General features: G+C 51.4%; 26 non-coding genes across 26 annotated transcripts; all 26 read left to right on the top strand.

The window, feature by feature from the left end:
• The first annotated feature begins 369 nt into the window (after nucleotides 1-369).
• TRNAG-GCC (transfer RNA glycine (anticodon GCC)) lies at nucleotides 370-440 on the top strand. The gene has a single exon. It is a non-coding gene; the product is annotated as a tRNA-Gly (tRNA).
• A 350-nt stretch (nucleotides 441-790) lies between these two features.
• On the top strand, nucleotides 791-861 carry TRNAG-CCC (transfer RNA glycine (anticodon CCC)). The gene has a single exon. It is a non-coding gene; the product is annotated as a tRNA-Gly (tRNA).
• A 555-nt stretch (nucleotides 862-1,416) lies between these two features.
• Nucleotides 1,417-1,487, top strand: TRNAG-GCC (transfer RNA glycine (anticodon GCC)). The gene has a single exon. It is a non-coding gene; the product is annotated as a tRNA-Gly (tRNA).
• Nucleotides 1,488-2,473: 986 nt separating this feature from the next.
• Nucleotides 2,474-2,544, top strand: TRNAG-GCC (transfer RNA glycine (anticodon GCC)). The gene has a single exon. It is a non-coding gene; the product is annotated as a tRNA-Gly (tRNA).
• Nucleotides 2,545-2,894: 350 nt separating this feature from the next.
• Nucleotides 2,895-2,965, top strand: TRNAG-CCC (transfer RNA glycine (anticodon CCC)). The gene has a single exon. It is a non-coding gene; the product is annotated as a tRNA-Gly (tRNA).
• Nucleotides 2,966-3,517: 552 nt separating this feature from the next.
• On the top strand, nucleotides 3,518-3,588 carry TRNAG-GCC (transfer RNA glycine (anticodon GCC)). The gene has a single exon. It is a non-coding gene; the product is annotated as a tRNA-Gly (tRNA).
• A 350-nt stretch (nucleotides 3,589-3,938) lies between these two features.
• On the top strand, nucleotides 3,939-4,009 carry TRNAG-CCC (transfer RNA glycine (anticodon CCC)). Its single transcript has one exon. It is a non-coding gene; the product is annotated as a tRNA-Gly (tRNA).
• A 983-nt stretch (nucleotides 4,010-4,992) lies between these two features.
• Nucleotides 4,993-5,063, top strand: TRNAG-CCC (transfer RNA glycine (anticodon CCC)). The gene has a single exon. It is a non-coding gene; the product is annotated as a tRNA-Gly (tRNA).
• A 565-nt stretch (nucleotides 5,064-5,628) lies between these two features.
• TRNAG-GCC (transfer RNA glycine (anticodon GCC)) lies at nucleotides 5,629-5,699 on the top strand. The gene has a single exon. It is a non-coding gene; the product is annotated as a tRNA-Gly (tRNA).
• Nucleotides 5,700-6,049: 350 nt separating this feature from the next.
• TRNAG-CCC (transfer RNA glycine (anticodon CCC)) lies at nucleotides 6,050-6,120 on the top strand. Its single transcript has one exon. It is a non-coding gene; the product is annotated as a tRNA-Gly (tRNA).
• Nucleotides 6,121-6,685: 565 nt separating this feature from the next.
• TRNAG-GCC (transfer RNA glycine (anticodon GCC)) lies at nucleotides 6,686-6,756 on the top strand. Its single transcript has one exon. It is a non-coding gene; the product is annotated as a tRNA-Gly (tRNA).
• A 350-nt stretch (nucleotides 6,757-7,106) lies between these two features.
• TRNAG-CCC (transfer RNA glycine (anticodon CCC)) lies at nucleotides 7,107-7,177 on the top strand. The gene has a single exon. It is a non-coding gene; the product is annotated as a tRNA-Gly (tRNA).
• A 552-nt stretch (nucleotides 7,178-7,729) lies between these two features.
• On the top strand, nucleotides 7,730-7,800 carry TRNAG-GCC (transfer RNA glycine (anticodon GCC)). Its single transcript has one exon. It is a non-coding gene; the product is annotated as a tRNA-Gly (tRNA).
• Nucleotides 7,801-8,150: 350 nt separating this feature from the next.
• TRNAG-CCC (transfer RNA glycine (anticodon CCC)) lies at nucleotides 8,151-8,221 on the top strand. Its single transcript has one exon. It is a non-coding gene; the product is annotated as a tRNA-Gly (tRNA).
• Nucleotides 8,222-8,776: 555 nt separating this feature from the next.
• Nucleotides 8,777-8,847, top strand: TRNAG-GCC (transfer RNA glycine (anticodon GCC)). The gene has a single exon. It is a non-coding gene; the product is annotated as a tRNA-Gly (tRNA).
• A 350-nt stretch (nucleotides 8,848-9,197) lies between these two features.
• Nucleotides 9,198-9,268, top strand: TRNAG-CCC (transfer RNA glycine (anticodon CCC)). Its single transcript has one exon. It is a non-coding gene; the product is annotated as a tRNA-Gly (tRNA).
• A 565-nt stretch (nucleotides 9,269-9,833) lies between these two features.
• TRNAG-GCC (transfer RNA glycine (anticodon GCC)) lies at nucleotides 9,834-9,904 on the top strand. The gene has a single exon. It is a non-coding gene; the product is annotated as a tRNA-Gly (tRNA).
• Nucleotides 9,905-10,254: 350 nt separating this feature from the next.
• On the top strand, nucleotides 10,255-10,325 carry TRNAG-CCC (transfer RNA glycine (anticodon CCC)). Its single transcript has one exon. It is a non-coding gene; the product is annotated as a tRNA-Gly (tRNA).
• Nucleotides 10,326-10,880: 555 nt separating this feature from the next.
• On the top strand, nucleotides 10,881-10,951 carry TRNAG-GCC (transfer RNA glycine (anticodon GCC)). Its single transcript has one exon. It is a non-coding gene; the product is annotated as a tRNA-Gly (tRNA).
• A 986-nt stretch (nucleotides 10,952-11,937) lies between these two features.
• TRNAG-GCC (transfer RNA glycine (anticodon GCC)) lies at nucleotides 11,938-12,008 on the top strand. Its single transcript has one exon. It is a non-coding gene; the product is annotated as a tRNA-Gly (tRNA).
• Nucleotides 12,009-12,358: 350 nt separating this feature from the next.
• TRNAG-CCC (transfer RNA glycine (anticodon CCC)) lies at nucleotides 12,359-12,429 on the top strand. Its single transcript has one exon. It is a non-coding gene; the product is annotated as a tRNA-Gly (tRNA).
• Nucleotides 12,430-12,981: 552 nt separating this feature from the next.
• Nucleotides 12,982-13,052, top strand: TRNAG-GCC (transfer RNA glycine (anticodon GCC)). The gene has a single exon. It is a non-coding gene; the product is annotated as a tRNA-Gly (tRNA).
• A 350-nt stretch (nucleotides 13,053-13,402) lies between these two features.
• TRNAG-CCC (transfer RNA glycine (anticodon CCC)) lies at nucleotides 13,403-13,473 on the top strand. The gene has a single exon. It is a non-coding gene; the product is annotated as a tRNA-Gly (tRNA).
• Nucleotides 13,474-14,456: 983 nt separating this feature from the next.
• TRNAG-CCC (transfer RNA glycine (anticodon CCC)) lies at nucleotides 14,457-14,527 on the top strand. The gene has a single exon. It is a non-coding gene; the product is annotated as a tRNA-Gly (tRNA).
• A 565-nt stretch (nucleotides 14,528-15,092) lies between these two features.
• Nucleotides 15,093-15,163, top strand: TRNAG-GCC (transfer RNA glycine (anticodon GCC)). Its single transcript has one exon. It is a non-coding gene; the product is annotated as a tRNA-Gly (tRNA).
• A 350-nt stretch (nucleotides 15,164-15,513) lies between these two features.
• On the top strand, nucleotides 15,514-15,584 carry TRNAG-CCC (transfer RNA glycine (anticodon CCC)). The gene has a single exon. It is a non-coding gene; the product is annotated as a tRNA-Gly (tRNA).
• Nucleotides 15,585-15,680: the final 96 nt, after the last annotated feature.

Below are 15,680 nucleotides of genomic sequence, written 5' to 3' on the forward strand. Positions count from 1 at the left end.
AGACCCCAGAAGCCCAGATTGAAAGGGTGTCAGCCTCGTGTGGCTGCAAAGATATCCCCTGAGTCCTGCGGTAGAAGTCTGGCTTTCCTGAGGCACGGTGCTCAGGGAACTGCACTCAGAGTAGCGACCCATACAAAGGCCACCCTCATCTACCAGTGTGCTTGCCTCTGTCCACTTTTCCTGTCTATAGAACCTGGCCGTTCGTGGCCGTTCGTGGCCAAGTGAGTGAGAAGGACTGCCAGGGCAGCGCAGCTCCCATTCACCCACCGGAGCTGGCGCCATCCTCATGTCACTGCAGTGCTCTGTTAAATCAGCTGCTCTGGGCTGCAATGGTCCAGAGCACTGTAGCGCCAGTGTGCAGCATGTAAGGCATTGGTGGTTCAGTGGTAGAATTCTCGCCTGCCACGCGGGAGGCCCGGGTTCGATTCCCGGCCAATGCATGAGTGTTTTGCACATGTACCTTTCGTTGACTTTGAAGCATCGTGAAAAGGAAGAGACCGAACAAAAAAACAAGCCTTGATTGCCTTGCTTGCCTTATTTCTGCTACTAGTGATCACTCTGCTGATCCCTTTTAGTAGAAGGGGCCGCTGCGCCTTGACTGGAAGCAGGGCAATCTCAGATTATGCAAAACGCTCATAGAGGCCCAGCCCGAGTAGGTGCCAGTCTCACACGTCTGCAAAGGCCTTCAATGAGGCTTTCAGCAGAAGTCAAGAGTTTACGAGTGACCATTCGCATGGAACTGGCAGGTGTGTTAAATCAAGCGCTCTACCGCAGTAATGCTGCTTGTCAAGCATTGGTAGTTCAGTGGTAGAATTCTCGCTTCCCAAGCGGGAGGCCCGGGTTCGATTCCCGGCCAATGCATGGCACTTTTGTAGACGTGTCTCTTGATATTTTAAAAGGCATGGGAAAAGAAAAATGGAAACGGTAGATAAGATGATTGCATTGCTTGTCTGTTTTCTGCGCAAAGAAAGCAATCTGCTGCCCTCTTTTAGCAGAAGATGGAACTGCAGTTTCAACTTAAGGCGGGAAACCTTCTATTATGCAAATAATTCCCAGAAGACCCCAGAAGCCCAGATTGAAAGGGTGTCAGCCTCGTGTGGCTGCAAAGATATCCCCTGAGTCCTGCAGTAGAAGTCTGGCTTTCCTGAGGCACGGTGCTCAGGGAACTGCACTCAGAGTAGCGACCCATACAAAGGCCACCCTCATCTACCAGTGTGCTTGCCTCCGTCCACTTTTCCTGTCTATAGAACCTGGCCGTTCGTGGCCAAGTGAGTGAGAAGGACTGCCAGGGCAGCGCAGCTCCCATTCACCCACCGGAGCTGGCGCCATCCTCATGTCACTGCAGTGCTCTGTTAAATCAGCTGCTCTGGGCTGCAATGGTCCAGAGCACTGTAGCGCCAGTGTGCAGCATGTAAGGCATTGGTGGTTCAGTGGTAGAATTCTCGCCTGCCACGCGGGAGGCCCGGGTTCGATTCCCGGCCAATGCATGAGCGTTTTGCACATGTACCTTTCGTTGACTTTGAAGCATCGTGAAAAGGAAGAGACCGAACAAAAAAACAAGCCTTGATTGCCTTGCTTGCCTTATTTCTGCTACTAGCGATCACTCTGCTGATCCCTTTTAGTAGAAGGGGCCGCTGCGCCTTGACTGGAAGCAGGGCAATCTCAGATTATGCAAACAGCTCATAGAGGCCCAGCCCGAGTAGGTGCCAGTCTCACACGTCTGCAAAGGCCTTCAATGAGGCTTTCAGCAGAAGTCAAGAGTTTACGAGTGACCATTCGCATGGAACTGGCAGGTGTGTTAAATCAAGTGCTCTACCGCAGTAATGCTGCTTGTCAGGCATTGGTAGCTCAGTGGTAGAATTCTCACTTCCCAAGTGGGAGGCCCGGGTTCGATTCCCGGCCAATGCATGGCACTTTTGTAGACGTGTCTCTTGATATTTTAAAAGGCATGGGAAAAGAAAAATGGAAACGGTAGATAAGATGATTGCATTGCTTGTCTGTTTTCTGCGCAAAGAAAGCACTCTGCTGCCCTCTTTTAGCAGAAGATGGAACGGCAGTTTCAACTTAAGGCGGGAAACCTTCTATTATGCAAATAATTCCCAGAAGACCCCAGAAGCCCAGATTGAAAGGGTGTCAGCCTCGTGTGGCTGCAAAGATATCCCCTGAGTCCTGCGGTAGAAGTCTGGCTTTCCTGAGGCACGGTGCTCAGGGAACTGCACTCAGAGTAGCGACCCATACAAAGGCCACCCTCATCTACCAGTGTGCTTGCCTCTGTCCACTTTTCCTGTCTATAGAACCTGGCCGTTCGTGGCCGTTCGTGGCCAAGTGAGTGAGAAGGACTGCCAGGGCAGCGCAGCTCCCATTCACCCACCGGAGCTGGCGCCATCCTCATGTCACTGCAGTGCTCTGTTAAATCAGCTGCTCTGGGCTGCAATGGTCCAGAGCACTGTAGCGCCAGTGTACAGCATGTAAGGCATTGGTGGTTCAGTGGTAGAATTCTCGCCTGCCACGCGGGAGGCCCGGGTTCGATTCCCGGCCAATGCATGAGCGTTTTGCACATGTACCTTTCGTTGACTTTGAAGCATCGTGAAAAGGAAGAGACCGAACAAAAAAACAAGCCTTGATTGCCTTGCTTGCCTTATTTCTGCTACTAGCGATCACTCTGCTGATCCCTTTTAGTAGAAGGGGCCGCTGCGCCTTGACTGGAAGCAGGGCAATCTCAGATTATGCAAAACGCTCATAGAGGCCCAGCCCGAGTAGGTGCCAGTCTCACACGTCTGCAAAGGCCTTCAATGAGGCTTTCAGCAGAAGTCAAGAGTTTACGAGTGACCATTCGCATGGAACTGGCAGGTGTGTTAAATCAAGTGCTCTACCGCAGTAATGCTGCTTGTCAGGCATTGGTAGTTCAGTGGTAGAATTCTCGCTTCCCAAGCGGGAGGCCCGGGTTCGATTCCCGGCCAATGCATGGCACTTTTGTAGACGTGTCTCTTGATATTTTAAAAGGCATGGGAAAAGAAAAATGGAAACGGTAGATAAGATGATTGCATTGCTTGTCTGTTTTCTGCGCAAAGAAAGCACTCTGCTGCCCTCTTTTAGCAGAAGATGGAACGGCAGTTTCAATTTAAGGCGGGAAACCTATTATGCAAATAATTCCCAGAAGACCCCAGAAGCCCAGATTGAAAGGGTGTCAGCCTCGTGTGGCTGCAAAGATATCCCCTGAGTCCTGCGGTAGAAGTCTGGCTTTCCTGAGGCACGGTGCTCAGGGAACTGCACTCAGAGTAGCGACCCATACAAAGGCCACCCTCATCTACCAGTGTGCTTGCCTCTGTCCACTTTTCCTGTCTATAGAACCTGGCCGTTCGTGGCCAAGTGAGTGAGAAGGACTGCCAGGGCAGCGCAGCTCCCATTCACCCACCGGAGCTGGCGCCATCCTCATGTCACTGCAGTGCTCTGTTAAATCAGCTGCTCTGGGCTGCAATGGTCCAGAGCACTGTAGCGCCAGTGTGCAGCATGTAAGGCATTGGTGGTTCAGTGGTAGAATTCTCGCCTGCCACGCGGGAGGCCCGGGTTCGATTCCCGGCCAATGCATGAGCGTTTTGCACATGTACCTTTCGTTGACTTTGAAGCATCGTGAAAAGGAAGAGACCGAACAAAAAAACAAGCCTTGATTGCCTTGCTTGCCTTATTTCTGCTACTAGCGATCACTCTGCTGATCCCTTTTAGTAGAAGGGGCCGCTGCGCCTTGACTGGAAGCAGGGCAATCTCAGATTATGCAAAACACTCATAGAGGCCCAGCCCGAGTAGGTGCCAGTCTCACACGTCTGCAAAGGCCTTCAATGAGGCTTTCAGCAGAAGTCAAGAGTTTACGAGTGACCATTCGCATGGAACTGGCAGGTGTGTTAAATCAAGCGCTCTACCGCAGTAATGCTGCTTGTCAAGCATTGGTAGTTCAGTGGTAGAATTCTCGCTTCCCAAGCGGGAGGCCCGGGTTCGATTCCCGGCCAATGCATGGCACTTTTGTAGACGTGTCTCTTGATATTTTAAAAGGCATGGGAAAAGAAAAATGGAAACGGTAGATAAGATGATTGCATTGCTTGTCTGTTTTCTGCGCAAAGAAAGCACTCTGCTGCCCTCTTTTAGCAGAAGATGGAACGGCAGTTTCAACTTAAGGCGGGAAACCTATTATGCAAATAATTCCCAGAAGACCCCAGAAGCCCAGATTGAAAGGGTGTCAGCCTCGTGTGGCTGCAAAGATATCCCCTGAGTCCTGCGGTAGAAGTCTGGCTTTCCTGAGGCACGGTGCTCAGGGAACTGCACTCAGAGTAGCGACCCATACAAAGGCCACCCTCATCTACCAGTGTGCTTGCCTCTGTCCACTTTTCCTGTCTATAGAACCTGGCCGTTCGTGGCCGTTCGTGGCCAAGTGAGTGAGAAGGACTGCCAGGGCAGCGCAGCTCCCATTCACCCACCGGAGCTGGCGCCATCCTCATGTCACTGCAGTGCTCTGTTAAATCAGCTGCTCTGGGCTGCAATGGTCCAGAGCACTGTAGCGCCAGTGTGCAGCATGTAAGGCATTGGTGGTTCAGTGTTAGAATTCTCGCCTGCCACGCGGGAGGCCCGGGTTCGATTCCCGGCCAATGCATGAGCGTTTTGCACATGTACCTTTCGTTGACTTTGAAGCATCGTGAAAAGGAAGAGACCGAACAAAAAAACAAGCCTTGATTGCCTTGCTTGCCTTATTTCTGCTACTAGCGATCACTCTGCTGATCCCTTTTAGTAGAAGGGGCCGCTGCGCCTTGACTGGAAGCAGGGCAATCTCAGATTATGCAAACAGCTCATAGAGGCCCAGCCCGAGTAGGTGCCAGTCTCACACGTCTGCAAAGGCCTTCAATGAGGCTTTCAGCAGAAGTCAAGAGTTTACGAGTGACCATTCGCATGGAACTGGCAGGTGTGTTAAATCAAGTGCTCTACCGCAGTAATGCTGCTTGTCAGGCATTGGTAGTTCAGTGGTAGAATTCTCGCTTCCCAAGCGGGAGGCCCGGGTTCGATTCCCGGCCAATGCATGGCACTTTTGTAGACGTGTCTCTTGATATTTTAAAAGGCATGGGAAAAGAAAAATGGAAACGGTAGATAAGATGATTGCATTGCTTGTCTGTTTTCTGCGCAAAGAAAGCACTCTGCTGCCCTCTTTTAGCAGAAGATGGAACGGCAGTTTCAACTTAAGGCGGGAAACCTTCTATTATGCAAATAATTCCCAGAAGACCCCAGAAGCCCAGATTGAAAGGGTGTCAGCCTCGTGTGGCTGCAAAGATATCCCCTGAGTCCTGCGGTAGAAGTCTGGCTTTCCTGAGGCACGGTGCTCAGGGAACTGCACTCAGAGTAGCGACCCATACAAAGGCCACCCTCATCTACCAGTGTGCGTGCCTCTGTCCACTCTTCCTGTCTATAGAACCTGGCCGTTCGTGGCCGTTCGTGGCCAAGTGAGTGAGAAGGACTGCCAGGGCAGCGCAGCTCCCATTCACCCACCGGAGCTGGCGCCATCCTCATGTCACTGCAGTGCTCTGTTAAATCAGCTGCTCTGGGATGCAATGGTCCAGAGCACTGTAGCGCCAGTGTGCAGCATGTAAGGCATTGGTGGTTCAGTGGTAGAATTCTCGCCTGCCACGCGGGAGGCCCGGGTTCGATTCCCGGCCAATGCATGAGCGTTTTGCACATGTACCTTTCGTTGACTTTGAAGCATCGTGAAAAGGAAGAGACCGAACAAAAAAACAAGCCTTGATTGCCTTGCTTGCCTTATTTCTGCTACTAGCGATCACTCTGCTGATCCCTTTTAGTAGAAGGGGCCGCTGCGCCTTGACTGGAAGCAGGGCAATCTCAGATTATGCAAAACGCTCATAGAGGCCCAGCCCGAGTAGGTGCCAGTCTCACACGTCTGCAAAGGCCTTCAATGAGGCTTTCAGCAGAAGTCAAGAGTTTACGAGTGACCATTCGCATGGAACTGGCAGGTGTGTTAAATCAAGCGCTCTACCGCAGTAATGCTGCTTGTCAAGCATTGGTAGTTCAGTGGTAGAATTCTCGCTTCCCAAGCGGGAGGCCCGGGTTCGATTCCCGGCCAATGCATGGCACTTTTGTAGACGTGTCTCTTGATATTTTAAAAGGCATGGGAAAAGAAAAATGGAAACGGTAGATAAGATGATTGCATTGCTTGTCTGTTTTCTGCGCAAAGAAAGCAATCTGCTGCCCTCTTTTAGCAGAAGATGGAACTGCAGTTTCAACTTAAGGCGGGAAACCTTCTATTATGCAAATAATTCCCAGAAGACCCCAGAAGCCCAGATTGAAAGGGTGTCAGCCTCGTGTGGCTGCAAAGATATCCCCTGAGTCCTGCGGTAGAAGTCTGGCTTTCCTGAGGCACGGTGCTCAGGGAACTGCACTCAGAGTAGCGACCCATACAAAGGCCACCCTCATCTACCAGTGTGCTTGCCTCTGTCCACTTTTCCTGTCTATAGAACCTGGCCGTTCGTGGCCGTTCGTGGCCAAGTGAGTGAGAAGGACTGCCAGGGCAGCGCAGCTCCCATTCACCCACCGGAGCTGGCGCCATCCTCATGTCACTGCAGTGCTCTGTTAAATCAGCTGCTCTGGGCTGCAATGGTCCAGAGCACTGTAGCGCCAGTGTGCAGCATGTAAGGCATTGGTGGTTCAGTGGTAGAATTCTCGCCTGCCACGCGGGAGGCCCGGGTTCGATTCCCGGCCAATGCATGAGCGTTTTGCACATGTACCTTTCGTTGACTTTGAAGCATCGTGAAAAGGAAGAGACCGAACAAAAAAACAAGCCTTGATTGCCTTGCTTGCCTTATTTCTGCTACTAGCGATCACTCTGCTGATCCCTTTTAGTAGAAGGGGCCGCTGCGCCTTGACTGGAAGCAGGGCAATCTCAGATTATGCAAACAGCTCATAGAGGCCCAGCCCGAGTAGGTGCCAGTCTCACACGTCTGCAAAGGCCTTCAATGAGGCTTTCAGCAGAAGTCAAGAGTTTACGAGTGACCATTCGCATGGAACTGGCAGGTGTGTTAAATCAAGTGCTCTACCGCAGTAATGCTGCTTGTCAGGCATTGGTAGTTCAGTGGTAGAATTCTCGCTTCCCAAGCGGGAGGCCCGGGTTCGATTCCCGGCCAATGCATGGCACTTTTGTAGACGTGTCTCTTGATATTTTAAAAGGCATGGGAAAAGAAAAATGGAAACGGTAGATAAGATGATTGCATTGCTTGTCTGTTTTCTGCGCAAAGAAAGCACTCTGCTGCCCTCTTTTAGCAGAAGATGGAACGGCAGTTTCAACTTAAGGCGGGAAACCTATTATGCAAATAATTCCCAGAAGACCCCAGAAGCCCAGATTGAAAGGGTGTCAGCCTCGTGTGGCTGCAAAGATATCCCCTGAGTCCTGCGGTAGAAGTCTGGCTTTCCTGAGGCACGGTGCTCAGGGAACTGCACTCAGAGTAGCGACCCATACAAAGGCCACCCTCATCTACCAGTGTGCTTGCCTCTGTCCACTTTTCCTGTCTATAGAACCTGGCCGTTCGTGGCCAAGTGAGTGAGAAGGACTGCCAGGGCAGCGCAGCTCCCATTCACCCACCGGAGCTGGCGCCATCCTCATGTCACTGCAGTGCTCTGTTAAATCAGCTGCTCTGGGCTGCAATGGTCCAGAGCACTGTAGCACCAGTGTGCAGCATGTAAGGCATTGGTGGTTCAGTGGTAGAATTCTCGCCTGCCACGCGGGAGGCCCGGGTTCGATTCCCGGCCAATGCATGAGCGTTTTGCACATGTACCTTTCGTTGACTTTGAAGCATCGTGAAAAGGAAGAGACCGAACAAAAAAACAAGCCTTGATTGCCTTGCTTGCCTTATTTCTGCTACTAGCGATCACTCTGCTGATCCCTTTTAGTAGAAGGGGCCGCTGCGCCTTGACTGGAAGCAGGGCAATCTCAGATTATGCAAACAGCTCATAGAGGCCCAGCCCGAGTAGGTGCCAGTCTCACACGTCTGCAAAGGCCTTCAATGAGGCTTTCAGCAGAAGTCAAGAGTTTACGAGTGACCATTCGCATGGAACTGGCAGGTGTGTTAAATCAAGTGCTCTACCGCAGTAATGCTGCTTGTCAGGCATTGGTAGTTCAGTGGTAGAATTCTCGCTTCCCAAGCGGGAGGCCCGGGTTCGATTCCCGGCCAATGCATGGCACTTTTGTAGACGTGTCTCTTGATATTTTAAAAGGCATGGGAAAAGAAAAATGGAAACGGTAGATAAGATGATTGCATTGCTTGTCTGTTTTCTGCGCAAAGAAAGCACTCTGCTGCCCTCTTTTAGCAGAAGATGGAACGGCAGTTTCAACTTAAGGCGGGAAACCTTCTATTATGCAAATAATTCCCAGAAGACCCCAGAAGCCCAGATTGAAAGGGTGTCAGCCTCGTGTGGCTGCAAAGATATCCCCTGAGTCCTGCGGTAGAAGTCTGGCTTTCCTGAGGCACGGTGCTCAGGGAACTGCACTCAGAGTAGCGACCCATACAAAGGCCACCCTCATCTACCAGTGTGCTTGCCTCTGTCCACTTTTCCTGTCTATAGAACCTGGCCGTTCGTGGCCAAGTGAGTGAGAAGGACTGCCAGGGCAGCGCAGCTCCCATTCACCCACCGGAGCTGGCGCCATCCTCATGTCACTGCAGTGCTCTGTTAAATCAGCTGCTCTGGGCTGCAATGGTCCAGAGCACTGTAGCACCAGTGTGCAGCATGTAAGGCATTGGTGGTTCAGTGGTAGAATTCTCGCCTGCCACGCGGGAGGCCCGGGTTCGATTCCCGGCCAATGCATGAGCGTTTTGCACATGTACCTTTCGTTGACTTTGAAGCATCGTGAAAAGGAAGAGACCGAACAAAAAAACAAGCCTTGATTGCCTTGCTTGCCTTATTTCTGCTACTAGCGATCACTCTGCTGATCCCTTTTAGTAGAAGGGGCCGCTGCGCCTTGACTGGAAGCAGGGCAATCTCAGATTATGCAAACAGCTCATAGAGGCCCAGCCCGAGTAGGTGCCAGTCTCACACGTCTGCAAAGGCCTTCAATGAGGCTTTCAGCAGAAGTCAAGAGTTTACGAGTGACCATTCGCATGGAACTGGCAGGTGTGTTAAATCAAGCGCTCTACCGCAGTAATGCTGCTTGTCAAGCATTGGTAGTTCAGTGGTAGAATTCTCGCTTCCCAAGCGGGAGGCCCGGGTTCGATTCCCGGCCAATGCATGGCACTTTTGTAGACGTGTCTCTTGATATTTTAAAAGGCATGGGAAAAGAAAAATGGAAACGGTAGATAAGATGATTGCATTGCTTGTCTGTTTTCTGCGCAAAGAAAGCAATCTGCTGCCCTCTTTTAGCAGAAGATGGAACTGCAGTTTCAACTTAAGGCGGGAAACCTTCTATTATGCAAATAATTCCCAGAAGACCCCAGAAGCCCAGATTGAAAGGGTGTCAGCCTCGTGTGGCTGCAAAGATATCCCCTGAGTCCTGCGGTAGAAGTCTGGCTTTCCTGAGGCACGGTGCTCAGGGAACTGCACTCAGAGTAGCGACCCATACAAAGGCCACCCTCATCTACCAGTGTGCTTGCCTCTGTCCACTTTTCCTGTCTATAGAACCTGGCCGTTCGTGGCCGTTCGTGGCCAAGTGAGTGAGAAGGACTGCCAGGGCAGCGCAGCTCCCATTCACCCACCGGAGCTGGCGCCATCCTCATGTCACTGCAGTGCTCTGTTAAATCAGCTGCTCTGGGCTGCAATGGTCCAGAGCACTGTAGCGCCAGTGTGCAGCATGTAAGGCATTGGTGGTTCAGTGGTAGAATTCTCGCCTGCCACGCGGGAGGCCCGGGTTCGATTCCCGGCCAATGCATGAGTGTTTTGCACATGTACCTTTCGTTGACTTTGAAGCATCGTGAAAAGGAAGAGACCGAACAAAAAAACAAGCCTTGATTGCCTTGCTTGCCTTATTTCTGCTACTAGTGATCACTCTGCTGATCCCTTTTAGTAGAAGGGGCCGCTGCGCCTTGACTGGAAGCAGGGCAATCTCAGATTATGCAAAACGCTCATAGAGGCCCAGCCCGAGTAGGTGCCAGTCTCACACGTCTGCAAAGGCCTTCAATGAGGCTTTCAGCAGAAGTCAAGAGTTTACGAGTGACCATTCGCATGGAACTGGCAGGTGTGTTAAATCAAGCGCTCTACCGCAGTAATGCTGCTTGTCAAGCATTGGTAGTTCAGTGGTAGAATTCTCGCTTCCCAAGCGGGAGGCCCGGGTTCGATTCCCGGCCAATGCATGGCACTTTTGTAGACGTGTCTCTTGATATTTTAAAAGGCATGGGAAAAGAAAAATGGAAACGGTAGATAAGATGATTGCATTGCTTGTCTGTTTTCTGCGCAAAGAAAGCAATCTGCTGCCCTCTTTTAGCAGAAGATGGAACTGCAGTTTCAACTTAAGGCGGGAAACCTTCTATTATGCAAATAATTCCCAGAAGACCCCAGAAGCCCAGATTGAAAGGGTGTCAGCCTCGTGTGGCTGCAAAGATATCCCCTGAGTCCTGCAGTAGAAGTCTGGCTTTCCTGAGGCACGGTGCTCAGGGAACTGCACTCAGAGTAGCGACCCATACAAAGGCCACCCTCATCTACCAGTGTGCTTGCCTCCGTCCACTTTTCCTGTCTATAGAACCTGGCCGTTCGTGGCCAAGTGAGTGAGAAGGACTGCCAGGGCAGCGCAGCTCCCATTCACCCACCGGAGCTGGCGCCATCCTCATGTCACTGCAGTGCTCTGTTAAATCAGCTGCTCTGGGCTGCAATGGTCCAGAGCACTGTAGCGCCAGTGTGCAGCATGTAAGGCATTGGTGGTTCAGTGGTAGAATTCTCGCCTGCCACGCGGGAGGCCCGGGTTCGATTCCCGGCCAATGCATGAGCGTTTTGCACATGTACCTTTCGTTGACTTTGAAGCATCGTGAAAAGGAAGAGACCGAACAAAAAAACAAGCCTTGATTGCCTTGCTTGCCTTATTTCTGCTACTAGCGATCACTCTGCTGATCCCTTTTAGTAGAAGGGGCCGCTGCGCCTTGACTGGAAGCAGGGCAATCTCAGATTATGCAAACAGCTCATAGAGGCCCAGCCCGAGTAGGTGCCAGTCTCACACGTCTGCAAAGGCCTTCAATGAGGCTTTCAGCAGAAGTCAAGAGTTTACGAGTGACCATTCGCATGGAACTGGCAGGTGTGTTAAATCAAGTGCTCTACCGCAGTAATGCTGCTTGTCAGGCATTGGTAGCTCAGTGGTAGAATTCTCACTTCCCAAGTGGGAGGCCCGGGTTCGATTCCCGGCCAATGCATGGCACTTTTGTAGACGTGTCTCTTGATATTTTAAAAGGCATGGGAAAAGAAAAATGGAAACGGTAGATAAGATGATTGCATTGCTTGTCTGTTTTCTGCGCAAAGAAAGCACTCTGCTGCCCTCTTTTAGCAGAAGATGGAACGGCAGTTTCAACTTAAGGCGGGAAACCTTCTATTATGCAAATAATTCCCAGAAGACCCCAGAAGCCCAGATTGAAAGGGTGTCAGCCTCGTGTGGCTGCAAAGATATCCCCTGAGTCCTGCGGTAGAAGTCTGGCTTTCCTGAGGCACGGTGCTCAGGGAACTGCACTCAGAGTAGCGACCCATACAAAGGCCACCCTCATCTACCAGTGTGCTTGCCTCTGTCCACTTTTCCTGTCTATAGAACCTGGCCGTTCGTGGCCGTTCGTGGCCAAGTGAGTGAGAAGGACTGCCAGGGCAGCGCAGCTCCCATTCACCCACCGGAGCTGGCGCCATCCTCATGTCACTGCAGTGCTCTGTTAAATCAGCTGCTCTGGGCTGCAATGGTCCAGAGCACTGTAGCGCCAGTGTACAGCATGTAAGGCATTGGTGGTTCAGTGGTAGAATTCTCGCCTGCCACGCGGGAGGCCCGGGTTCGATTCCCGGCCAATGCATGAGCGTTTTGCACATGTACCTTTCGTTGACTTTGAAGCATCGTGAAAAGGAAGAGACCGAACAAAAAAACAAGCCTTGATTGCCTTGCTTGCCTTATTTCTGCTACTAGCGATCACTCTGCTGATCCCTTTTAGTAGAAGGGGCCGCTGCGCCTTGACTGGAAGCAGGGCAATCTCAGATTATGCAAAACGCTCATAGAGGCCCAGCCCGAGTAGGTGCCAGTCTCACACGTCTGCAAAGGCCTTCAATGAGGCTTTCAGCAGAAGTCAAGAGTTTACGAGTGACCATTCGCATGGAACTGGCAGGTGTGTTAAATCAAGTGCTCTACCGCAGTAATGCTGCTTGTCAGGCATTGGTAGTTCAGTGGTAGAATTCTCGCTTCCCAAGCGGGAGGCCCGGGTTCGATTCCCGGCCAATGCATGGCACTTTTGTAGACGTGTCTCTTGATATTTTAAAAGGCATGGGAAAAGAAAAATGGAAACGGTAGATAAGATGATTGCATTGCTTGTCTGTTTTCTGCGCAAAGAAAGCACTCTGCTGCCCTCTTTTAGCAGAAGATGGAACGGCAGTTTCAATTTAAGGCGGGAAACCTATTATGCAAATAATTCCCAGAAGACCCCAGAAGCCCAGATTGAAAGGGTGTCAGCCTCGTGTGGCTGCAAAGATATCCCCTGAGTCCTGCGGTAGAAGTCTGGCTTTCCTGAGGCACGGTGCTCAGGGAACTGCACTCAGAGTAGCGACCCATACAAAGGCCACCCTCATCTACCAGTGTGCTTGCCTCTGTCCACTTTTCCTGTCTATAGAACCTGGCCGTTCGTGGCCAAGTGAGTGAGAAGGACTGCCAGGGCAGCGCAGCTCCCATTCACCCACCGGAGCTGGCGCCATCCTCATGTCACTGCAGTGCTCTGTTAAATCAGCTGCTCTGGGCTGCAATGGTCCAGAGCACTGTAGCGCCAGTGTGCAGCATGTAAGGCATTGGTGGTTCAGTGGTAGAATTCTCGCCTGCCACGCGGGAGGCCCGGGTTCGATTCCCGGCCAATGCATGAGCGTTTTGCACATGTACCTTTCGTTGACTTTGAAGCATCGTGAAAAGGAAGAGACCGAACAAAAAAACAAGCCTTGATTGCCTTGCTTGCCTTATTTCTGCTACTAGCGATCACTCTGCTGATCCCTTTTAGTAGAAGGGGCCGCTGCGCCTTGACTGGAAGCAGGGCAATCTCAGATTATGCAAAACACTCATAGAGGCCCAGCCCGAGTAGGTGCCAGTCTCACACGTCTGCAAAGGCCTTCAATGAGGCTTTCAGCAGAAGTCAAGAGTTTACGAGTGACCATTCGCATGGAACTGGCAGGTGTGTTAAATCAAGCGCTCTACCGCAGTAATGCTGCTTGTCAAGCATTGGTAGTTCAGTGGTAGAATTCTCGCTTCCCAAGCGGGAGGCCCGGGTTCGATTCCCGGCCAATGCATGGCACTTTTGTAGACGTGTCTCTTGATATTTTAAAAGGCATGGGAAAAGAAAAATGGAAACGGTAGATAAGATGATTGCATTGCTTGTCTGTTTTCTGCGCAAAGAAAGCACTCTGCTGCCCTCTTTTAGCAGAAGATGGAACGGCAGTTTCAACTTAAGGCGGGAAACCTATTATGCAAATAATTCCCAGAAGACCCCAGAAGCCCAGATTGAAAGGGTGTCAGCCTCGTGTGGCTGCAAAGATATCCCCTGAGTCCTGCGGTAGAAGTCTGGCTTTCCTGAGGCACGGTGCTCAGGGAACTGCACTCAGAGTAGCGACCCATACAAAGGCCACCCTCATCTACCAGTGTGCTTGCCTCTGTCCACTTTTCCTGTCTATAGAACCTGGCCGTTCGTGGCCGTTCGTGGCCAAGTGAGTGAGAAGGACTGCCAGGGCAGCGCAGCTCCCATTCACCCACCGGAGCTGGCGCCATCCTCATGTCACTGCAGTGCTCTGTTAAATCAGCTGCTCTGGGCTGCAATGGTCCAGAGCACTGTAGCGCCAGTGTGCAGCATGTAAGGCATTGGTGGTTCAGTGTTAGAATTCTCGCCTGCCACGCGGGAGGCCCGGGTTCGATTCCCGGCCAATGCATGAGCGTTTTGCACATGTACCTTTCGTTGACTTTGAAGCATCGTGAAAAGGAAGAGACCGAACAAAAAAACAAGCCTTGATTGCCTTGCTTGCCTTATTTCTGCTACTAGCGATCACTCTGCTGATCCCTTTTAGTAGAAGGGGCCGCTGCGCCTTGACTGGAAGCAGGGCAATCTCAGATTATGCAAACAGCTCATAGAGGCCCAGCCCGAGTAGGTGCCAGTCTCACACGTCTGCAAAGGCCTTCAATGAGGCTTTCAGCAGAAGTCAAGAGTTTACGAGTGACCATTCGCATGGAACTGGCAGGTGTGTTAAATCAAGTGCTCTACCGCAGTAATGCTGCTTGTCAGGCATTGGTAGTTCAGTGGTAGAATTCTCGCTTCCCAAGCGGGAGGCCCGGGTTCGATTCCCGGCCAATGCATGGCACTTTTGTAGACGTGTCTCTTGATATTTTAAAAGGCATGGGAAAAGAAAAATGGAAACGGTAGATAAGATGATTGCATTGCTTGTCTGTTTTCTGCGCAAAGAAAGCACTCTGCTGCCCTCTTTTAGCAGAAGATGGAACGGCAGTTTCAACTTAAGGCGGGAAACCTTCTATTATGCAAATAATTCCCAGAAGACCCCAGAAGCCCAGATTGAAAGGGTGTCAGCCTCGTGTGGCTGCAAAGATATCCCCTGAGTCCTGCGGTAGAAGTCTGGCTTTCCTGAGGCACGGTGCTCAGGGAACTGCACTCAGAGTAGCGACCCATACAAAGGCCACCCTCATCTACCAGTGTGCGTGCCTCTGTCCACTCTTCCTGTCTATAGAACCTGGCCGTTCGTGGCCGTTCGTGGCCAAGTGAGTGAGAAGGACTGCCAGGGCAGCGCAGCTCCCATTCACCCACCGGAGCTGGCGCCATCCTCATGTCACTGCAGTGCTCTGTTAAATCAGCTGCTCTGGGATGCAATGGTCCAGAGCACTGTAGCGCCAGTGTGCAGCATGTAAGGCATTGGTGGTTCAGTGGTAGAATTCTCGCCTGCCACGCGGGAGGCCCGGGTTCGATTCCCGGCCAATGCATGAGCGTTTTGCACATGTACCTTTCGTTGACTTTGAAGCATCGTGAAAAGGAAGAGACCGAACAAAAAAACAAGCCTTGATTGCCTTGCTTGCCTTATTTCTGCTACTAGCGATCACTCTGCTGATCCCTTTTAGTAGAAGGGGCCGCTGCGCCTTGACTGGAAGCAGGGCAATCTCAGATTATGCAAAACGCTCATAGAGGCCCAGCCCGAGTAGGTGCCAGTCTCACACGTCTGCAAAGGCCTTCAATGAGGCTTTCAGCAGAAGTCAAGAGTTTACGAGTGACCATTCGCATGGAACTGGCAGGTGTGTTAAATCAAGCGCTCTACCGCAGTAATGCTGCTTGTCAAGCATTGGTAGTTCAGTGGTAGAATTCTCGCTTCCCAAGCGGGAGGCCCGGGTTCGATTCCCGGCCAATGCATGGCACTTTTGTAGACGTGTCTCTTGATATTTTAAAAGGCATGGGAAAAGAAAAATGGAAACGGTAGATAAGATGATTGCATTGCTTGTCTGTTTT

This window comes from Ambystoma mexicanum, unplaced genomic scaffold (assembly GCF_040938575.1).
Source record: "Ambystoma mexicanum isolate Mex_15411 unplaced genomic scaffold, UKY_AmexF1_1 Mex_scaf52, whole genome shotgun sequence".
NCBI classification, from domain to species: Eukaryota; Metazoa; Chordata; class Amphibia; order Caudata; family Ambystomatidae; genus Ambystoma; species Ambystoma mexicanum.